The sequence below is a fragment of the Tamandua tetradactyla genome, chromosome 8 (genome assembly GCF_023851605.1).
Source record: "Tamandua tetradactyla isolate mTamTet1 chromosome 8, mTamTet1.pri, whole genome shotgun sequence".
Taxonomy (NCBI): domain Eukaryota; kingdom Metazoa; phylum Chordata; class Mammalia; order Pilosa; family Myrmecophagidae; genus Tamandua; species Tamandua tetradactyla.
The window spans coordinates 89,356,306-89,378,751 of NC_135334.1; the positions used below are offsets into that span (position 1 = coordinate 89,356,306).

The following is a 22,446-nucleotide window of genomic DNA, read 5'->3' on the forward strand; positions in this document are numbered from 1 at the left end:
AGATGATCTAAAATACTTGAGACTAAAAGAGATATCACTTTAATGATTTAGCAATCATATCCATTTGTTAAACCCTATCTTCTATGTATAACTCCACCATCACCTTTGATCTTTTCATCCCTCTCTTTAGGGGTGTTTTCCCTGTGAGGTTTTGATGGGCTTCTCTTGGAGGTCTGTCAATAGTCTGCCAATCAAATGAAGAAAGTCTCATTTTAAAGGGATTTTTGCCAGAGGAGCTTCCCTATCAATACCCTGCAAACAAGTATCTTTTGATAATTAATCTTTCACTATTCTCAATCACCTGTTTTAAAATTCTTTTCATTATCTTTATCATAAACACAAATATTTATTAACATCTAATGGGTACTGAGCCATGTCAGAAGCTAGAAGTTTTTGACATACTTTTCTAAAAATAAAATGCTGTTGTGAGCCTGTTCTCAGGAATTCTTTCTGAGTTTATAGAAAAACTTTCTCTCATCACAATCACCCAAGCTTAATCATGCCCTTATAATATATTAGAAGTTGTTAACTGACGTTCACTGTCATAAATAACGGAGTGGAAAAAGTTTCTCGCAAAAAACTTTTTTCCTTATTTGGTGATATTTCCCTAGGCTAGATTCCCAGAAGTGCAATTACAAATGCAAAGTACATGGACATTTTTATGCTCTTGATTTGCATTGCCAAGGTGATTAAAAAAATCCACTCAACACTCCTTTTAACAACCTGAATCTGGGCATTCCATCTTGGTAACCATATCCACTGATAACATAAAGGATGCAAAGAGAAACATAAATTTGAGATCAGAACTGGACATCACACGATTTTGGGCTGTCAAATCGAGAGGCCAAATCTAAGATGAAATCCAATGGAGAAACACGTCAAGTTTCCTACTTAGATCCAAATAACCAGTTGCACAACTGCATGAAGACAGGTTGTAGTTTATGGCAGTGCATTAAGCAAACGTAAAAAAAAGTGTACCCAAGGGGTCAGTGCTCCAGAATCTGGTGCCACCTCCACAGTGAGAATGGAAGCGTCATCCTTGTGGGACCCATGGTGGTTGGCGGGGGTGACGTACATGGCTCTGGGACATCTCAGACCACATCCACAATTAAAGGACTGATGACACTATCAACTGTACATAAAGAGTCCTCCATGAATATGGAACTTGTTCTAGAAGAGAAAAGAAGCTCTGAGCACTGGAATGGGATGGAGGCATTGTCGGTAAGTCTTAGTTTCCTTGCACTTTTGGTTGGTGTGAGTTAAATCAGCCTTAATCAGTAGGGTTACTTTGAGGATTAAATAAACATAAGTCTCTAAGCACATTAAATACAACCATTTTATGGTTGAGTTTTCCGGACTCAGGTACAGATGGTGCTTATCTGGTTGTGAATGAAAGCCCAGGGGAAGCCAGTTGTAAGCTGAGTTATTGATAACGCAACCACTGGAGTTAGGGAACTGGATAGATGTAGTTGTAGACTTCACCCAGGAAGAGTGGTCCCTGCCGGACACAGCCCAGAGAAAGCTGTTCAGAGATATGATGCTGGAAAACATCAATCATCTGGTCAGTGACAGATAAGGTCTTCAAATCAGGTGTATGTTCCCAATTGGACCAAGGAGAGGAACTGTGAAGAGAAGGAATTGGGTTCCTCCAAAGCCAGTATTCAGGGATGGAAAGTGGGTCTTAAAAAGAAATGCTATCCACGGAACATATACGCACATGGACATATCTACCATCATGCCATTGGAAGAAGGCACCTGTATCACCTCTTTCTGTTAATATCACTGCAGCCTAGACCCCAATTACCCCTGGAAAAGATCTCACTTCAACAGTTTCATTCTAAGCAATGCCCAGGGTAGTTCAGGTGCTAAATAAGTCTAACTTTGGACCTAAAAATGGCCCTGACTTGGTGGAGATCCCTGTGCGGGGCCCAAAACTTCCCTTGAGAGTCACTTGAAATCCTTGAGATACTGTGGGGGGTCAGCAGATGGCATGGGAGTGTAGGTGGCCAGCAACCAAGCTATAATTTCCTTCCTCTTCCTTGGATCCACCTCCTGCCTCTCTGTTCCCAGCCAGCATAGCATTTTGTTGTTGTTTACATGGAGATGCTTATATCTCACTTGGGCTCATGCAGCTAGAGGGGGGCCAGCACCTCAACCAGTCCATTACCCCCCAGGGAGCTGGTGCTCCCGGGACAGCTGAATGAATCCTTGTGCTTCCACCATGCCATGGGGTACTTTGTTGGCATACAGACCGCTGGGGCAAGACAATTATTACCACCTGTAAGGAAAGAGTCTCACTGCATGGAGGATGACAAAGAGTCCATGCTGGTGTTGGGGTAACCATGAAAACACACGACTTACACAGGCACTGAATGGAACAACATTTACTGCAAACGGAAGAGACAAAGCAAGGTCAGCTTCAGTAGTGGGATTTTGCTCCTCATGACCTATGGGTCCTACTCCACACCCACCTCGGGCACTGTGGGTGAGGGACCCAGCTCACTTCCCATCAGGAAGAGATGTAACCACAGGGGTGGACCAGGTAGTATAAAATAATGCACATACCTGGCCAAACAGTCTTCAGTGAATACTTACAAAATGCTCTGGGCAAAAGGGGAAGGACTGGTCCAGCAGGAATTTGTGAGATGTAAATTATAACTAGCAACTCCTTCAGGCTGATATTTATTCCTAAAACCTCCTTCAACTGAAGTTTAAATGAATTTTTATTATTTAGCCACTATAAAAAAATTTGGTTGGAAATGCAATATGATGTAATCTACCTGATGTTTATGGACTTCACAGAGACTGCTGGAAACAAAGAATAGTTTACCTTGCACAATAAATTCAGCTGTCTACCTGCATTCATTTTATATTGGTGTTGTACAAAATTATCACGAAGTTACCTTCTTGAACAGAAAAATTTACTATCTTCCAAAATGTTTCCTAAGACTTTTATTTACCTATTAGTATGTTCAGAATGAGTCATTGATGAGATGGGGCCACAGAAAAATGATGAGGCTTTAGGAGGCATCATAGGAGTCTGGTGTCCAGAATTCAGGAGTTAAGATTTTCTTATGAGATTCTTAATCCATCCTGAGAGAGCCCACAGTATGATTCCCTTCCATTCCTTGTAGTGTAGACCTTTCTAGTGAGCGAATATCAAAGTGTGAAATATACAGGTTTCTTTTCGACTCATCATTCATCACACCCTCTATTTTTCCTTCACAGTGGTTATTAAATTTACAATTATGTGTTTGTTCATAGGATTATTGGTTTAATATTGCTGTGCCCCACCAAACAGAAGGCAGGAACCGCATGTGTTTTGTTTGCTACTGTATTTCTAACTATGGCTGTGCCTGGCACATAGTGGACATTCAATAAGTATTTGCATAATGTGTTAATGAATGCAACAAACTAGTCCCTGAGGATATGGAGATGAATAAGTAAGATCTAGCCCCTGGAATTAGGAGGACACTCTCTTGAGCAGAGCTTCCCAAGCTAGTATGTTACTACAGCACTGCTGGATCACAAATAAGTTATAGGCAAACCTGTATATTTATTTCTTCGGATACTAGGGTGACTTCATCTGTTTACCATAGGGAAATAATATTATTTCCAACGTGTGACATAAAGAAATCTGTTTAGGAAAAAGTTATATAATACTGATGCATGCTAGGTGCTATAATTGCTGCATGTGTGCAAGTAAGAAAACGGGGTGGGGAGAGAGTGCTGACTAGGGAAGACAGAGAGGACATTTATAGAGAAGCTAACTTCTGAGTTTCTTCCTTGGGTGGTTGGAGTTTGGAGCTGGACAAGGGGTAAAGAGGAAGGGTGTGGTGAATGCCACTCTCATCTTTCCTCACAACTCTGTTTTAAAACTCGGTCCATTTTAATGCTTCAGTGTCTTCTTTGACAAGTACATACAGCCATCAAATGAAAGTTTTCAGAAGGAAGGAAGGAAGGGAGGGAGGATGGAGAAAGAGAGGGAGGAAAAAAGTGGGGGCAGAAGGAATGAACTGGGGGTGAATGGCGTGCTGTGTCTGCTTACCTTCCAGAACTCACTCCATGGGAAGTGCCTCTGTGGAACTGCATTCCTAAACGAGCAATCAAAAGATAAAATAATATATGTAAAATGCTCAACACAATGCTGAGCCATAATGGGCCCGCAACCGCTATCTCTTACTTCTGAGCTAGCCCTTAGGGTGCCCTTTCCATGTCCTCAGAGTGCAATGTATCACAAATTCCATCCTCTGTAGACACAGGCTGTCAGGAACCACCAAGGAGCAGGGTTGAATGTCACCCTAAGTATAACTGACCTCCTCTAGAGTCAGTCCAACTCTACCAGTTGAGGGGAGAGATGGGTCCCTAATTCTTTCTGTTTTCATTGTATTATGATTGGGAAAACTATAATGTAAAATGAAAATTGTAAACATTACAGGGTACATGATACCCAGGAAAGAACAACAAAACTGTCCCATGTGGGTGCTAAGTCCTTGGCTAGAATCAATTACTGACTTTATGATTTACTTCCACATCAAAAATGGAGTTCAAGTTATACCTTGGTCAAAGGCTCCATGCCAGGGGAATGAACAGATAGAGGAAACCATGACTATCACCTTGTGGTGCTATTCTCATGGCTTCATATACTTTAAGGTTGACGTATTTGAACCTTAGGCTGTAAGTTCCACGACAGCAGGGACGCTGCTTCTTTCATGACAGCCCATCCATCAACCAGTTCAGTGCCTGGCACAGAGTCAGTGCTCAGTAAATTTGGTCATGTAAATAAATAAATTTATTCATCTCCTATCAATGTTAGACCCACCCCCAAGAGGTAGGCACTATTATCCCCTTTCACAGACTAGGTAACTTAGAGCAGAAAAGAAATTTGACCAAGAGTACAAAGCCAGTAAATGGCAATGGGAGAGACAAGGACAGAAATTGGTCCCAATAAAGTCCTTTCTGGGCCTGGTATGCTCAGCTCTGTCATTCCAACCATCACTCCAAGTTTATCCATTTCACAGATCCTTTATCCTCCAGGCCTCAGCCCTTCAAATGCCATCACATTTGAATTTCCTGATATATTAGTCAGGGTTCTCCAGTGAAACAGAATTTTATATAGATACAGAGGGCAAGGGAGAGATTTATTATACCAAACTGTCTCACAAAACCATGGGGTTTGGCAAGTCTAAACTCCAATGGGAAAGCTGAAGGCTGGAAACTTTGATGTTGAAGTCCTTAGTCTGAATTCTGAAAGAGAAGCTGGTGGCTGGAAATACCAGCAAGAACCAGTGTTGACACTGAAGCAGAAACTCTTTTTCTAAACTCTGAACTCTTTAGTTCTGGTTTTTAAGACCTCCAGCTGGTTGGATGAGATTACCCACATTGCTGAGGGCAATCTCCTTTGCTGATTGTAGATGCCATCAATTGATTATAGATGCAGATCCTATCTACAAAATATCCTCACAATAACAGCTGGCCAGTGCTTGCCTAAATAACTGGACAACATATTCTAGCTAAGTTGACTTATAAAATTGACCATCACCCTGACAGCTATATCTTACTTTCACCCCACTTCACAACTCTTAAACACTTGGCATATTCCTTTGTGAAAGTTCTTAACATGCTCTGTTGCCCTAGTGTGTTAAATCCCCTTTCCCCTGTTAGACTCTACAAAGAGGCAGCAGCTTGGGCCACAGCCATCTCTATATTCCCACAGTCTCACCAAGGCCTGGCACACTGGCCAGTTGATAAATGCTTTCCAAATAGAGGGATGATTGCTGCTGGAATTTCTGATCCTATACCCTTGTTAATTGGTCTTATGCTTTCTTACATGGGAAGTAGCATTGTTTCAACATCTGTTTTCTAAAAGTCTGGAAGTCATTTTCAAATGTTATGAGATTGTCAGAAGATAATATATAACTTTTACTGCCAAAAACCCTTTCATCATGTATGTTTTAAGTAGTTGAAAATGCCAAGAAGTCACTGTGTAGCTTTGCAATTTCTTCATCTTTACCATGAGACAGATGAGCCTCTAGTCCAGATTTAACTACTTTATGGGGCAGGTCTTAATTCTGGTCTCATGAATAATTAAACCACTATGTTTGCCTTTTCTAATAAAGTTAAATCCAAAAAGTGAATGGATCATAGTTTACTTAAACTGTAAAATACTGTAAGACATTTGGTAAACTTTGTAATACTATAAATAATTTAGCAATGCACATTTTTATTAAAATCTTTTTTCATTACTTTTTTAAATTCATTGCACAAATTTTTTTGAGCCTACTCTGTATCAGGCATGTTCTAGGCTCCGTGGATAAAGTTGTGAACAAAACAGACAAAAATATTTGCCCTCAGGGACTTTATGTTTCTATATGTTAGATCATTTCCATGGGATAGAGTCCCAACTTATTGCATCAAAGCATTGAAACTGTTCATGTACTATTATATTGCTTTCCATCATACCTGATCAAGTTAGGAATTTGAGTAGAAGTGTGACTCAGCTTACTTTTAAAGAGAGTATATAACCTTTGCCAAGGTACTTTGCTCAGTTTCCATCCTTGAACATAAAACTGTCTTTCTAGTTGGACCTCTGTGTAATACCTGATGTCTCTTAGTCCTTTGTTCTCAGGGAGGCCAGGGTGTTGGCTGGAAAAAGTTCCCATCCTGGGAAATTTCCCATCCATCTACCGTGTGGCTACTAAACTGCGTCTTTTAAATCCTGTTTTTGTGCAATTACCGTCTGGAATAAAGTTCAAGGCTTTAGTTTTTCCCTGTTTAATTAATTATTCAACACAGACCAACTCTCTAGCCTTGCAAGATCCTTCTATATTTGGCATCTTTTATCCAGCATAGTCACTGTCCTCACAGATTTATATTGTCTGCAGATCCTCAGCTAGGCCATTAATGTATGTGTCAAGGACTGTTTGCTGTTCCCTCTACCTGAAAGGCTCTTTCCCCAGATATCCATAAGGCTTGCTCCCTCACTTATTCCAGGTTCTGTTCAAATGTCAGTTTTATCAAAGAGTATATTTCTGACCATATTTTATGAAACAATACCCCATCCCTCTAAATCCCATTTGTGTTGCTTTAGTGTCCTTCTTTTGACTTACTTGTCATGTTACATGCTTGCTTATCTATTCCACTCACTGGAATATGAACTCCACAAGGATAAGGGGCATTGCTTTGTTTGGCTTTGTATCTTCCATGCCTCTAACAGTGCCTGGTGTATAGCAGGCATTTAATAAATAGCTGCCAGATTGTAGGGAATATCAGACTGGATGCTTGTTTATAATGCAGCTCTGTGGCTCCTCCACAGAGCCTCTGATTTTATGTCCTATAGAAGAGAGAAGTTGGGGGTGAGGACAGTGCTTTTTTTATTCTTTTGTATGCTGTATGCAGGGTCATATTTCATTATTTTTCCATGTGAATATCCCTTTATTGCAGCACCATTTGGTTGTTCTTTGTTTGTTTTTTGGGAAGTGCATGCACCAGGAATTGAACCTGTGTCTCCCACAGGGCAGGTGAGAATTCTACCACTGAACTACCTTTGCACCCCCAGGGCCTTGCATTTTTAACAAGTACCTCCTAAGAATCTGATATACATGGTCCACAGACCATCTTTTAAGAAATTTATAAGCATTTTGCTTAGAGCCTGGCCTGAGACACGCTCAACAAATAGGCTGAAAACGGCCTATTTTCAAATAGGCTGAGCCAAGCTCATTTGCAGAGGGGAAAGGACAGGGCTGAAGGCTGACTGAGGAGCAGGAAAGAGGCTGGGAACAAGTGTAGGAGGAATGCTGTGGGGCATCTGTGAGAAATGGATGGAAGAACTGCCTGGCAACAGAAAGACCCAGTTTAGAAAACACACATTCCTAGGGGAACCTTCAGACTGGAGATTGTAGGAGCTAATCGAACAGGTGGTGTGGTTTTCCCAGGGCCGATAAACCCAGTGATACATTTTGGAAGAAGGGAGGACATGGACATCCAGCCAAGGGTGCTGGGGACCAGAGCACCGCTGAGAAGGGTCAGCCTGAGTTCCAGGCTAAGGAGAGAAAGGCCATGCCTCCAGTATCTCCTATTATAAAAAAAAGAAAAGATTATCTGGCTCCATTCCCTCCAACCACTACCTCATTCCTCTTCCTCCCTCCAGAGACATGCATCTCATGAGTTGTGCCTACACATTTCTTCCCCTTCTTTGCTGTCCATTCATGTCTTATGCCCACCTACCTTGATTTAGTTTCCTTACTCCTCCAGAAATGGTTCTTACCCCTTTCTTCAGTGGCCTCCCTGTTGTCAATCCACACATCTCCTCCATCTTCTCCGCATCACAGAGAGGGCTTACCACTCCCTGCTTCCAAAAACACTCTCCTCTCTGTCTTCCTGGTTTTACTGAATTTTCTTTTTCTCCCTGGCTGTGCTTCCATGTGCTCTTCCCCTCTACCATGACTTCTAAATCATGGTTTCTCAATCTCAGCACTATCTATGTTTTGGGCCAGATAATTCTTTATTGTGGGGGTCATTTCCATGCATCGTAGGATCTTTAGCAGCATCCCTTGCCTCTACCCACTAGATGCCAGTAGCATCCCACCCTCTAGTTGTGACAGCCAAAAATGCTTCCAGACGTTACCAAATGTCCCCTGGGGAGAAAAAAATGCCCTCAGTTGAAAACCTTTGCTCCAAACATTGCACTGCCCCAAACTCAGCCCTACATTCCATTCTCTCTCTACACTCTAAGTTAGACTCAGCCATTCCTACTAGGGAATAACATGATGATTAGATTGGCATTTTAGGAAAGTACTCTTACCAATCTAGAAGAGAATAGGGAACTGTAAGACCAGAGGTGGGAGGACTGGCTAGGAGCTTGTGGCCAGAGCACCAGTTAGAGATTCAAGGGAAGCTCATCAAGAGATGAATGCTAGAGACATTAAAGAGTTCGCATGAACAGGGTTCCTGGTCAGTTGTATGAAGGGAGCAAAGGAAGGACTCAAAGGCTTTTTGCTTGGGCCACGATGGTGGGTAGCCAGTCTATTGAGTCTGTGTCTGTATCCCCATCTGTATTAGTTAGGGTTCTCTAGAGAAACAGAATCAACAGGAAACATTCGCAAATAAAAAATTTATAAAAGAGTCTCATGTGACGACGGGAACGCAGAGTCCAAAATCCGCAGGGCAGGCTGTGAAGCCGACAATTCCGATCGATTGCGGGTCTGGACGACTCCACAGGAGAGGCTCACCAGCCAAAACAGGAAGAGCCTGTTTCTTCTGAATCCTCCTTAAAATGCTTCCAGTGATCAGATTAAGCATCACTCATTGCAGAGGACACTCCCCTTTGGCTGATTACAATTACAAATGTAATCAGCTGTGGATGCAGCTGACATAATCATGATTTAATTCTATGAAATGTCCTCATTGCAACAGATAAGCCAGCACTTGCCCATCCAGACAAACAGGTGTCACCACTTGGCCAAGTTGGCACATGAACCTAACCATGACACCATCCAACTACCCACATCTCTTCTCTTTCCTCGTTATCTATGCTCATTGTCTCAGTAACACTCCCACCTTAGCTCAAAACTTCCTTGTCCCTTGTCTTCACACCCACCTGGCAAAACTCCAGTCCACAATAAACACTTCTCCTTTCTTTCTTTGTACTTGCACCTGTACCCTGTACCCAGGGAAAGTCACATTTCAGTGCAGATTGTGGACCTACATTCATTTAGGATCACTGCCATCAGACAGACCTTCAACCTGCCTGGCACTCTAAATCTAAATATCTCCTATTTCTCTGAATAAGTATTTTCTCAAATTCTTGACCCTTTCTCATCGACCCTTTCAACATCACTCTTAAAAAATGACCATACCTCTTTCTCCATGGGGGCACAAACCAAAAAGAAAAGCACTAGATTAGAACTCTATAACTTGCTGTCACCGAGTTAATAAACACACTAGCATCTTTCCTTGCCTTCCCCTCTATTAAAAAAAAATGGAGTATTCCCTCTTTCTCCCTGTGCTGACTTAAAACTGTTATGTGTCCCCACAAAGGTCCTGCTCTTTTAATCCATTCTTGTGGGTGTAGACTTATTGTGGGTAGGACCTCTTGATTAGATTATTTGCATGGGGATGTTGCCCTGTCCATTCAAGGTGGGTCTTAATAGTTTACTGGCATCTTTAAAAGAACCAATACAGAGTGGACACCTAGATACAGACATTTGAAGATGCAGAAGGAATATACCCCAGGGGATGTCAGAAGGACCCAGAAGACCTAAGAGAGTCATTTGAACTGGGAGAGAAGGACAACAGATGCTGTCATGTGACAGAGAAACCTAGGACACCATAGGCCTTTCTTCAGAGTCAAGTTATCTTTCTCTGGATGCCTTAGTTTAGGCATATTTATGGTCTTATAACTAAAAATTTGTAACTTAATAAATAAGTAAATAAATAAGTAAATTTGTAACTTAATAAATCCCCTTTGTAAAAACCAATCTATTTCTGGTATATTGCCTATCAGCAGCTTTAGCAAACCAAAATACACCCTAAGGCTAAATTTTCAACTTGGAGTCTGGATGCCACCCCCCTCCGGCCTTCTCAGGAGCCTAGATTCTTATAGAGTAAATGTTTCCCTGTTGATTAGAACCTTCCCTTCAACTCAAGTCTTATGACTCTTCCTTCATGAATCTCCCTTCTTAAACAACAATAACAAAATCCTATAATAAACAAAATTCCTTCCCCAGCCAATCCATCCCTCAGTCTTATTAATCATACCTTCTAAATATCTTTCTTACCCATCAACTTATTTCCTTCTCAGCCTAGTCTTAGTCCAATCTATTGTCAGGTATCCCTGGGAGACCACAGTAACTTCCCTGCACCTACTTTTGTCACCTCACAATGGTTCTGCTAAGCATCCTTCAGTGATGCATATGACCTATATGTCAGCTGTACGAGGGCAGGGACTTTTTTTCAATTCCCTGCTATATTCCTTGTATCCACATCATCTAGAAAAGTGCCTGGCACATAATAGGTGCTCAATAAATGATTATTGAAGGTAATCAATACTTTCAATTTTCAAAAAGAAGACAAAATTCCTTAACCTATAAGGTCCAGCAAGGTTTGGCCCTATTTCTCTCTCCACTTTTTGTGATGTCAACTCCCTCTTGCTTCTTGGGTTCCAGACTCACTGGTCTTCTGTGAATGCTCTTCATAAATTAATGTGTTCCCATTGCTTGGAACACTCTCTCTGTTCTTAACCTAGCTCTATTTTTTCTAGTAAATGCCTACTCAGCCTTCAGCTCTCAGCTTACATATTGCAAGTTGTCTTACAAAAACTTTCCTTAGCACTTCCCATCCCCATCATATGATCTCATAGCACATATGTCCTTCTTCAGTAGACAATCTCCCAGATATAATTATGCTTGTACTTGGTGATCATCTCAGAACTCTCTAACTTACTGCTACCAAGATAATGTCCAGCTTTCACACCAGATTGCATATTCCATGAGAACAGGGGCGATTATATTCCTAGATCTTAGTATGTTTTTCTGACACACATAGATGCTCAATAAAGAGCACTGCAGAAATGAATGAGTGGATGATGGAACACTGGCAGGGCTGGGATCAGATACAGAAGGAGGAGACAGTTAGGGCTCAGCAGATACTTTAGTGAAGAGATTTACTGTTGGTTGGAAATTTAGATTAGGAGCTCAAGACAGAGTTCAAGCTGGCTACTTAGACTTTGGTGGTTGTTGAAACCATGGCAGACAAGAAGGATTAAAGATCAAAGGGGTTAGTTTATAGAGATGAGAGGATGGTGGGATTAAGAGCAGATTGAAGTCATTCTAAAAAGGAGTTGGGACAGACGTCAAAGATGGATATGGACAGAGGTAAGTGCAGAGATGGAAGGGAGGGAAAGGGTGAGAAGGATGTGAAGCAAAAGGCAAGGTCAGGTGAGGGCGAAGGAGGAGTTATGGGTAGAATAGAGAGCTGGGGAAAACGGCGAGTATTTAGATTTTCTGAGAGAAGGAAAGCACCTGCTGACAAGGTCAAGCAGGTAAGCTACACAAATGAGTGTGTGAGTGAGTGTGTGTGCTTGTGTGTGTGTAAGGGAAAGCCATCACACTGTTCTCAATGTGACTCTATTCTCAGTAGAATATCTGGCACCTGTTCCCAACAACACAAACTCTCTGAGGCGGGTAAAGCATGCGAAATGACTTTCTTTTCTAGATGTGATATTAAACTGGATTCAGATCCTATGCCTATGCTCTTTCCACTAACCTCTGTCACCTCCTGCTCTACCTGCCTGGGGGCTCGAGGATGTGTTGCTGTTATCTTTTGGAATCTCTTCAACTGCAAATGAAACTGATGCCCAGCTAGGCAGAAAAAATGCCTTTGGTGACTGGTGATATAACAGGTCCTTAGCTTTAGCACATCATGATGTTCCTTGTAACAAACCTCTTTCTTTTTTCTTTTTTTTTTTATGAGGAAACTTTTTCTCTTATTTTTGCTTAATTTTTTTAAGGAAAAAAATGGGCAGCCTTCAGGAGTCTGTTACATCCTCTTAGTCACTGTAGGTGATCAGGACAGACCAATGTTTTGCACAGAATGTGACTCCAGTCCAGGGTGGCTAAATGCGAGGAGTACCTGCAGGCTCAGCTCTCTCAGCTCGTCTGTGTGAGTTTGAATTTAGCTGAAGAAGTTCAGAAGAAAGAGCATTAGACGTGACTGAAAATGAGGCTTAGACGCTACTTTTCATTCTTGATTCAGATTTGTGTCTTTGTGACTTCTACATATGGCCCACCACTGGCACTGGACAACTTTTCAAAAAAGAATAGAGCAAGGTACTATGGTTTGTATTTTGAGAATCAAATGAAAGCCATGTACCCTCTCACCAGACAAATGCATTTACACACGAAAGTTTGCTTATAATTTCAGGGGGTTCTCTGGTTTCCTGAAGCCGGCCCACGGCTGTTTAGGGAACCCTCAGCTCACGCGTGGACTTCTGCCGTGGTCTCCTAACTGGTCCCCCCTCTTTGGTCTCTGGTGGATTTTTCACAAAGCAGCCTTTCATCTCCAGCTTAAAAACCATTAGCAACTCCTATTGTTCTCAAGGAAAGTCCAAATTCTTTTACGTGGCTTCAAGGCCCTTCATGATTTCACCACCTGCCTAACATTCCACTTTTATGCAGCTATGACATTAGAAAGATATGCTTTCAGAATATTTCACTATTCCCTTCCTTTTAGCTTCCACTCTTCGGTACGAACTCCACAGGCTAAAGGTAGCCCATCTTCCACAGATGTCTTTTAGACATCTAAAGACAGGACCCACAGACTCCTTTTCTTAGCTCTTCCAAGGCTCCTTACATGTCAGGGCAGAGGGCCAGCCCTTTGACCATCCTAAATCCTCCCATGTCACTATGATCCAGTCTGCCTCTGTGGAATTAAACCTGCTTTAAGCATCCCTCTCCCTGGTCCTGGAAACCAAAATTGGTTTCCCTAGCGACCAAAGGAACCACTCTCTTAGAAGACAAATAACATAAGCATGTATCTGAAGAGCTGGGAGATTACGCTCCCTGCCCTGCTGCTGTTCCAGCTTCTCCCTTAGGGAATGAATTTAGTACCCCACCCTCCTCCCCAGTGCACAGCTGGAGACCTTCTCCCAATACCTGGAACTAGGAATGGTCATTGTGCTTGAAATCAGATTATCATCTCTGATCTATATTTCTGTGTCATGCTCCCTTCTGGATACTTACTTTGTCCTGAATCAAGCCCAAGTCCATTTTTCCTTTTAATTCATAGATTCAGGGCTGATGGTCACCAGCCTAGAGCTGTGACACTTCTCTCAGGTCAGATCCCACAGGGTCGTAGCACTGATTCTATGTGCAACCTGCAGCAGGGTGCTGGGGATGAAACAGTGACAAAGACTAATGAGTTCTCTCCCATCATGATGCTTATGGTCTCCTGGGGTGACTGAAAATTAAGCTATCAGTTAAAACCCAGCAGTATGATGTCGCAGGTTAAAGATGTGGTAGGCACATGGGGCTGGGGTTATGAGGGAAGGCTTCTTGGAGAACATATCTAAATGAGGACCTGATGGACAAATAAGAGTTAGGGCAGTAAATGAAGATGAAGCAGGAAGAGAGTTACTAGCCCTGAGGTTTGAGGGACCCATGGAGAACCAAGAAGGAGCATACACTTTGGAGTCTGATGTACCAGGGTTTGAATCTGGCGCTGCCTCTTTTTAGCCCAGTGACCCTGGCAATTTTCCAAACCCTCTTTCTCCATGTATAAAATGGCAATAATAATACCATCTTCAAAGGATCGGAGTAGGACAGCCAGGCATAAGCATGGAATATGTTTAGCATAGGATCAGGCACCAAGAAAATTGGAGATGAATGTATGATGGTAGGGATGCAGTTGAAGGTCAGGTCACCAAGGCCTTCTTTACCAATCAGCCTTCCAGAGGCCTGACACCCAGGCCTTCCAATCCTGCACCTGGTAATTTGTTGCTGCAAAACCTCCTCATACTGATGGCAATTGTGTCCCAAGGTGACCCGGCCCTCCTATTCCAAAACTCACCTTGGCCTTTCACCTGGGGGTCACAGGACCGTGATAAGGAAGCTGATGCTGTGCCATAGCTGTGCTTCTTGGGACCACAGTGGGGAGTCAGGTTTTAACCCTGGTGAGAGCTGTCTGGGAGCCAGACAAACACCTGCTTCCTTAGAGAACAACTCAGTTGTGGTAAGCGTTTTGTTACTGTGGCAACAAGCAAGCCACGTTTATCCTGTGTGGTAGGGAATGAGCTTTTCTCCATAAGTGAATCATTGCATCTTGCAGTCTTCTAGGAGCAGTGTTTTATGAGTTTGCCTGTTGGCCTGGTAATCACAGACTCCTCTTTAATTGACTCAGTTCAAGGTCACCTTCTCTGTGAAGCCAGTCCAATTATCCTTATATGGGTGAATTTCACTGATATTTGCACATCTTTGCCTCCTTATTCTAGACCGCAAGCCCCTGGAGGGCAGAGCAGTGTTTAAATTATCTTGGCATCCCCAGGGCCCAGCATAAAAATTGTTTCTTGCTAATTAATTAATAAATACTTATTGAACAAAAGGATGGCTACATTTTATTCCCTTTTCCTTGGTTTTCAAATATTAAATATGTGTATTTAGAAATCCTGCCTTACTGAAGAGTGCTACTTGTCCCTGCACAAAATGGTCCCAGATGACAGTACTCTGATATTTCTTACATCTTTTCCCTGTAGATCTGCTTCTAAAAGCGGCTCTATCTTCCACATATTCACACATATTGCTAAATCAGTTTGCTCCAGCATGGTCCTAGGTTCTTGTTTCTCTTTCAAAATAAGTTGCAGGCTGGGAACACGGACCCAGGCAGACCCAGAAACTTCAAGTCTAACAATTCTGCCAATTCCCTGGCTGATTATCCATCTTTTAAACTCTCCATATTCAGCCTTGTCTGTTCATCAGTACCTGCTCCAGAAGGGCAAATGTGAGGGATACAAAGACTGGCAAAACTAAGCCCACTCCACTCTAATGCCATTTGGCTGGGTTTTGGAATATAAAATGGGTTTGGAATATAAAATTCCTTCATATACATGAAGGAATGATAGTGATCCTTGAGCCATTCTGAGTAAGACTGCAAACTAATCAAATTTGGATTTGTTAAAAAAAAAAAGGGGGGGGGGGAATAAAGGGCTTTGTAACAATTGTTTCCCCAAATTATCAGACTCAATGAACATTTTTTGCCTCCTACAGCAGAAATCCCATTCACTGCATGACATGAATATTGAGTGGGATCTTTCGGGGTATGTGCAGTTTGAATGCAGTTTGAGAAACTTGGATTTAACTCAGATCTTATTGCTACTATTGAATACTTTTTCTTCAATAATCAGTGTAACCCCACTGAGGGAAATCTAGCTTAACATATTAAATTTTAAGTGCATCCCAGCCCACTTATTTCTCAGGAAAGATAGATTGTAGGAAACAATTCTGAAATATCTAGACATGCCAAGTGATTTTTTTTCCTTGCATGGGCAGGCATGGGGAATCAAACCTGGGTCTCTGGCATGGCAGGTGAGAACTCTGCCTGCTGAGCCATCGTGGCTCGCCCAGGCTGCCTCCAGCTTACCTGAACTGTCAGTGATTTCTGTATCTGGCTCTTCTACACCTCTGAGCCCCAGAAGAATGGACCAAGAGGGCCGAGCCCAGGGACTCATGACTGTGCAATGGCTTCTTAGCAATAATCAAGATGGCGGCAAGCATAAAATTCCATCGGTGGCTAAATTAAAGCGAGCTACCACAGGCCGAAGAGAGTAGTGGCAGCATCCCACCAAATCTAAAATGCCTCTTTCTACATTGAAACATTTTGGAAATCAGAATGCACCTTACGATTGATATGTACATACAGTGTAGGATTCCTTTTCTCCAGATAAATTGTTATTACATCATTGATGCCTCATAACTGTCTTAGATTCAAGGAACATGGTAGGTTTAATCTTGTGTGTCAGTTCAGATCAATTGGTGGAAACTTTCTGGAGTTTGGTATGAGAAGGTTTGGTGCCATGTCCTCGTACAGTGGGAAAGAATGCTAAGCTACACCATGGAGATGGCATGGAGGCCTTCACCCCAGGTCTTTGGTAGATATTGGAGAAATACTTGTCATGTCTTAAACTGTAAACTGAGGGAAACAACTGAGTGACCAGTCAGGGGCCTATCTCCTCTCTATGAATTTAGTCTTTTGTAAAAGCTTTAAAAAATATTAGTTTGACGACATGCTATAAAACAAAAATTCCAACAAGTATGAATAGAAAATGAAAATCCTCAATTCCTTTGCAAATTTTAGTTTCAAGGTATAATAATAACCACTATTATTAGTTTACTTTGTATCCTTTAGTCTTATTCATGCACATAAAACCAATCTATGTATGTACGTACATATATACGTTTATATGTAATTTTTTTACAAAAGTGGTATATTATGTACAGTATTTTACAACTTGCTTTTTCTACTTCTCAAGTCAAAGTTGTCTCATTTTTTTCTAATAACTGCCCACATGTATGGATGCCATGATTAATGGTCACATAGATTGTCTCATTTTTCTTTTGAAGACAAATACATGTGTGTATATACTATGTAGATGTATAGGTATACACACACATATACAAACATATGCATTTATCTATATGGTAAAGTTTAGAAGTAGAATGCTTGGTAGGCATCATTTTTTTTTTTTTTAAACTTGTGTTCTGCTGGGGTTTTTTGTTTTTGTTTTTGTTTTTCATGGGCAGGCACCAGGAATTGAACCCAGGTCTCTGGCATGGCAAGCGAGAACTCTGCCACTGAGCCACTGTTGCATCACCCTAGGCATCATTTTTAATGGGCACAAAATAATTCACTTAACCTTTTCTCACTGATGTGTGACTTGTGGATTATTTCCTGTTTTTCACTAGTATGGGAACTCTAATAAACATTTTTGATCAGAAAAGTTTTTCATATGTTTTAGATTGGTTCACTAAAGTAGTTTCCAAGAAGTGGAATTACTATTTTAAGGGGTATGAACATGCTTAACATTTTTGTTAATTTTTAAATTCATATTCCAAAGACTTGCTTACTTTACACTTCCAACTATGGTAAATTAAGGCTTTAATTTTAAGTCTTTGTGTTTATACTGCCAAAGAAGAGATGATTGAAATTTAGTGTTCAAGGAGCATACTGTATACCATCTACTTTCAAATGTTTAGATAATAGATGAATAAAGAGATACAGATGTAGGTGGATGGCTGGATGAATGGATGGCTGGATGAATGGATGGCTGGATGGCTGGATGGATGGATGATGGATGGATGGATGGATGGATGGATGGATAGATAGATAGATAGATAGATAGATAGATAGATAGATAGATAGATAGATGAAATGACACAGCAAATGTGCAAAATGTTTAAAGTTGATAGATCTGAGTATCTGGGTGTTTGGGTAGGAATTCTCTGTATGGGTTTTGTATTATTTTCGCAACTGTCCTATAAGTTTGAAATCATTTCAAAATAAAAAATTTACTTAAAAAAAAAAGACCCTATTGGAAATGTCTCAATGGACATTCATTTTGGGTGTTTGGTGCCTCCCCTTGCTAGGAGCCGAGCAAGCGTTGCTGCGTGTGTGCAGTATGTCACAGGTTTGGGCACCAGGGATACCTCCCAGGCAATCTTCAGGCCCTAAGTCACCATTTGCTTTACCTGCCTGGGCTGAATGGCTTATAGCAGGCTGGGACAGTGTCTCTACTACCAGAACTCCAGGAAGGATCTCTGAAGTGTCAGGCCACAGCTTTTACCTTCAAGTTTAAGGGCAAATGGCAACAGAGGGCTGGGTAGTTGATGACTTGCTCTTTGGGGTCATCCAATTTTGGGACTTTTTATATTCTTTTGCAAGAGCAGGGAAGGGAAATAATGGGGAGAGGTTCTCTGATTGCAGTTTCTGTTACTGGACACCCTATTTGTGATGCCTTAGGAATTTCCTTTCCTTTGTGGCTGTAATAACAGCATCAGCACTTCACGGAAGCACTTATCATACATTTGCTCATTTAATACAATTCATTTAACTGAATTGCCAAGAAGCTAAGTGGCTTATGAAGCTTAAGAAGAATTTACAATCTGTGCACTTTCCACTTGTGCTAGTCCATGAGAGGGTTTAACTGGTGAACTAAACAGTTGGATTCGTCAGTTGGAATCCATTGTAGTACTTAGGTTTCAGCAAGAAGACCAAAGTACATGCATCAAGCTAGACATTTATATCAAAATAACAGTCAACTTATTTGTTCATTTATTTAGAAAAGAGCTCGGGTAACATAGCATTGATTGTATTTTCCCTAAATTTGAATAGCAGTCAAATGAGCATACTGTTCATTTATTATTGCTAATGGGTGCTTTAAAGCAAGTTCTCAGAATCAGGTTCTTTTTTCTGTTATATTTTTATAGTCACATTAAAAAAGAAATATATACCCCACTTTTCTCAAGAAGAATTTTAGATAGCTCCTATCTGGTTTAATCTAAAATTAATACTTTTAAAATAGAATTTTAAAATAATCGTTTAGTAGTGCTTGGAGGATTTAACTGGAAAAGTCAGGAAGCATGGCCTTGACTGCCACAATTGCTTTTACCTCTACAGAAATTAATGGGCTGTTATTTTCATTTTAATTCAGGCAACACTTGAGTACCTACTAAGTGCCAGGTGCTGCATTTGGCCAGTAAGATCTCCATGTACACTGCACAGAAGCTGACCACAGATCAGCAGATATTTGCTTCCAAGCAATTGGGAGCAAAAGGGCATTGCAAACTTTGCAAAACAACCTTTAGCTCCCCGTTGCCGGTGGCCCTGGAGTGCTAAGATATTGAGGGAGACTTTTGTACATTAAGATGTTGGTGTCAGGCTTGTTTTAGTTGGCAGTGACGCTCCTGGAACATGTAGCATTTTCCTGAGACCAGATGAGAAATTTAATTTTAGTCTCCAGAAGTATGAATTATTAAGGCAAATATTACAAACCACTTTTCAAGTTGAGACTGAACTGATTGGCAAGTATAACTGACTTCAGGTCCCCAAAAGAATGGCATTGTTACTAGAAAGCAGTTTCATTAAATTGAAAGCCATTGAAGTCACAAATAAAAACAGCTAAGCTCAGTTAAAAAACAATCCTCAACCATTTAGTTAATAAAGAGAACCAAATAGAGAAATAAATGAAACATGTTGATTTTAAAAATCAGCATCAAAGAGTTTTTTGGTTTAATTAATATCATTGTTTCTGGACTAAGCATTAACTAAAAGTTTTTTAAATGTGCTTAATTTCCATTATCTTTGTTCAGTAATCTGTGAATAAAGTTTCTCTCTTTTTTGGGCTAGTTTGAAGATGATTTTCCAAAATGCATTCATTATTTCTAGAGAGCTTAGTGTAATTTCTGGAGAATTTAATCGTGTTCACCCTCTCTCTTGAGCTCCACAGCAGCCCTTCTGGGATGGAGATAGATCTGGGTTCTTATCTACATTTCACAGATGAACAGCCAGAGGTTGAGCAACTTGCCTTAGGTCACCCAACCAGAAGGGACAGAGCCATTTACACCTTAGTCCAGGCATATTCCATGGGACCCTGCTATCTTTCCAAATATTTGCAAAATTGAACATTTAAATGGAAGAACTTCACAAAAATCCCCTATTAAAGCTATCACAAAAGTTAATTATTGAGTTAGCTGGAACTAGCTAAATGTTTTATAAAACATGTACATTTGGATAATAGATGCATAACATCAACTCAGTATTTTTAGGCTCCTGTGTTTTTGTATTTGTTACATCTTTGGAAAGTATTGATCTAACTCATAAATATAGATTATTTGGAATGAACAGCTCATTATTATTCAATGTTGTTTGATATTATAGTTTATTGATTGCTTGCCTGATTGATCAGTTTATACTCTACCTGGTTTAAGAGGGCTTGGCCAGAGCTACTAAGCAGCTCTTTAATTCACTTTTCTTATGGAATAAACCTGGGGCAATAAAGGTACTTTATCCAACAAGTTGGATCTTGTTGATAATTTGTGGGTCACAAAAGGTAAAATGTTTTACAATGCATGAATTATTCATATTCCCAATTATTTTGGAGATTGAATAATTTCCCTCTACTCAAAATCGAACCCCCATTTAGATAACTTCTTCCAACTCTCAGCTCTGCAGAAAGCTCTTGCTTGCTCACAAAGAGAAAACAGGTCTACTTTGTCAAAGACATCGAGGCTAAGATGGCAAAGCATCCAGGTAGTCACTTGGGAATGGAGGGGAGAGGATGGTTTTAAATCATATTTTAGCAGAAGTTCCTTGCAGGATGGGGGGTGGGGTCGGTTTAAAGAGGACACTGAAATTTCTAGTTAATGGTCCCCATAATTGAGATAAAGAATAAAGGAGGGGCAGGGACTGGGGAGCTTGAGACATTGTTTCCTACTCCTGAGGAGCTTGTAACCTGCTTGAGGGTTGAGGGGAGCGCCAGGGAAGAGAAACAGATAAACCAATGATTAAACTGCAGTATGACGAGTCCTACCATGTTGATCTGCATAGCCTGCTGGGAGGACGATTTGTTGGAGGTCGGGAAGGAGGGAAGACCTCCTTAGGCTTCATGGACGTGACATTTAGGCTAAGTTGTAAAAATTAATTAGAGAGAGTGTAGTGAAGGACATTCAAGACAGAGGGGGCGATATAGCCAAAGGATGGAAGGTACAAAGAAAAGCCAGCATATCAGGCAAATTCAGCGGGTTGGAGGGTTTTGGACGGTGAATGTTGAGACAAACAGGCACAAGCAGTTAACCGTGAAGAACCTGTAATACGATTCAGCAGTTATTAAGCATTAACTGAGGCCAGAGGAATAGAATATGCTCTGAAGTTAGAACTGCCAGCATGTGGACCTGATTGGACTAGGGGAGAAGGAAGAACCATGACGTCCAGAAGTGTCCCATGTTTCTGCCTTGGCTAAAATGGGGAGATTGAAGGTAGGACCAATGTATGAAGGAGGGGCATATTGAGCTGTGTTTGGGACATGTTAAACTCAAGGACCCTTTAGTCATCTGGGTAGCTGTGAGGCAGTATAACATAATTTGGGCATGACTCTGAAACTAGACTGTCTTGGTGTGAATTCTAGCTTGGCCATTTACGAGATTAGGTCCTTGGGCAAGTTCCTAACCCTTCTGTACCTCAGCTTCCTCATTAATAAAATGGGGATAATAATAGCACTTACTTTATAGATTTGTTGTGCTTTAAAATGAAATATATATACATACACATATACAATTTAGAACAGTTCATAGCTCTAAGCAGGCACTTAATGTTTATTGTTATTATTAATTGCAATTATTAGTATCATTGTGCATAGCTCTGAGGCCCAAGAATATTCAGTTTGGATGACTATTATGTACCTGTTAGGAGGTATTTGGCTGTAAGAAACAGGAAATCTAATACTCTACATTGTTGGTGCCAACCCAGGTCTCTAATCAAGGCTTTTATTATGCATAGGGCCTTTTATTGTTTAACAAGGAGTTTGGAGATAAGTGACATCAGCATTCTTTCAGCAGTTAGGTGTGTCAGGACCCTGGGTTGATGGGCTGTGGTTCACTTGGTCCATGAAGTGGCTGCTGTAGCTCAAAGCATCCCACAGGAGGTAAGAGGCTAGTGGGAGAGAGGGGACAAAGTGCTCTGCTCACAGGCCTCTCTTCTTTTTTTCGGAGAGGAAAATCCTAGAGGACCCTCAGCAGACTTCCCCTTAGGTCTCATCGGCCAGAACTGGGTCTTCAGTAGCTGCAAGGAAAGGGAACCGAGTTGCCATGATTGGTTTAGACCATTCGAGGTTTATCGAATGGGGCTGGATTTTAAGCCCTGTACAAAATCACCCATCACCCTTGGGATCCTTTTAGCAAGGAA

General features: G+C 41.2%; 1 protein-coding gene and 2 long non-coding RNA genes across 4 annotated transcripts in view; 1 reads left to right on the top strand and 2 right to left on the bottom strand.

Moving 5' to 3' along the window:
- Window positions 1–10,864, bottom strand: part of LOC143644712 (uncharacterized) — a 36,872-nt gene extending 26,008 nt beyond the window's left edge. Inside the window, exons 1-2 of one of the 2 annotated variants that reach the window (XR_013156828.1) lie at window positions 10,779–10,864; window positions 4,049–4,094 (exon numbers count right to left, since the gene is read on the bottom strand). This is a non-coding gene — a long non-coding RNA (uncharacterized LOC143644712). Of the gene's footprint in view, window positions 1–4,048; window positions 4,095–10,758 lie in introns of both variants that reach the window. The other variant, XR_013156829.1, reaches the window with a different exon arrangement.
- SPON1 (spondin 1) overlaps window positions 1–22,446 on the top strand; it is a 285,884-nt gene that overhangs the window by 31,255 nt on the left and 232,183 nt on the right. The gene's annotated exons all lie outside the window — the stretch shown is intronic.
- The window catches only part of LOC143644713 (uncharacterized), a 48,213-nt gene continuing 47,768 nt past the window's right edge, over window positions 22,002–22,446 (bottom strand). Inside the window, exon 5 of the long non-coding RNA XR_013156830.1 lies at window positions 22,002–22,323. This is a non-coding gene — a long non-coding RNA (uncharacterized LOC143644713). The remainder of the gene's footprint in view (window positions 22,324–22,446) is intronic.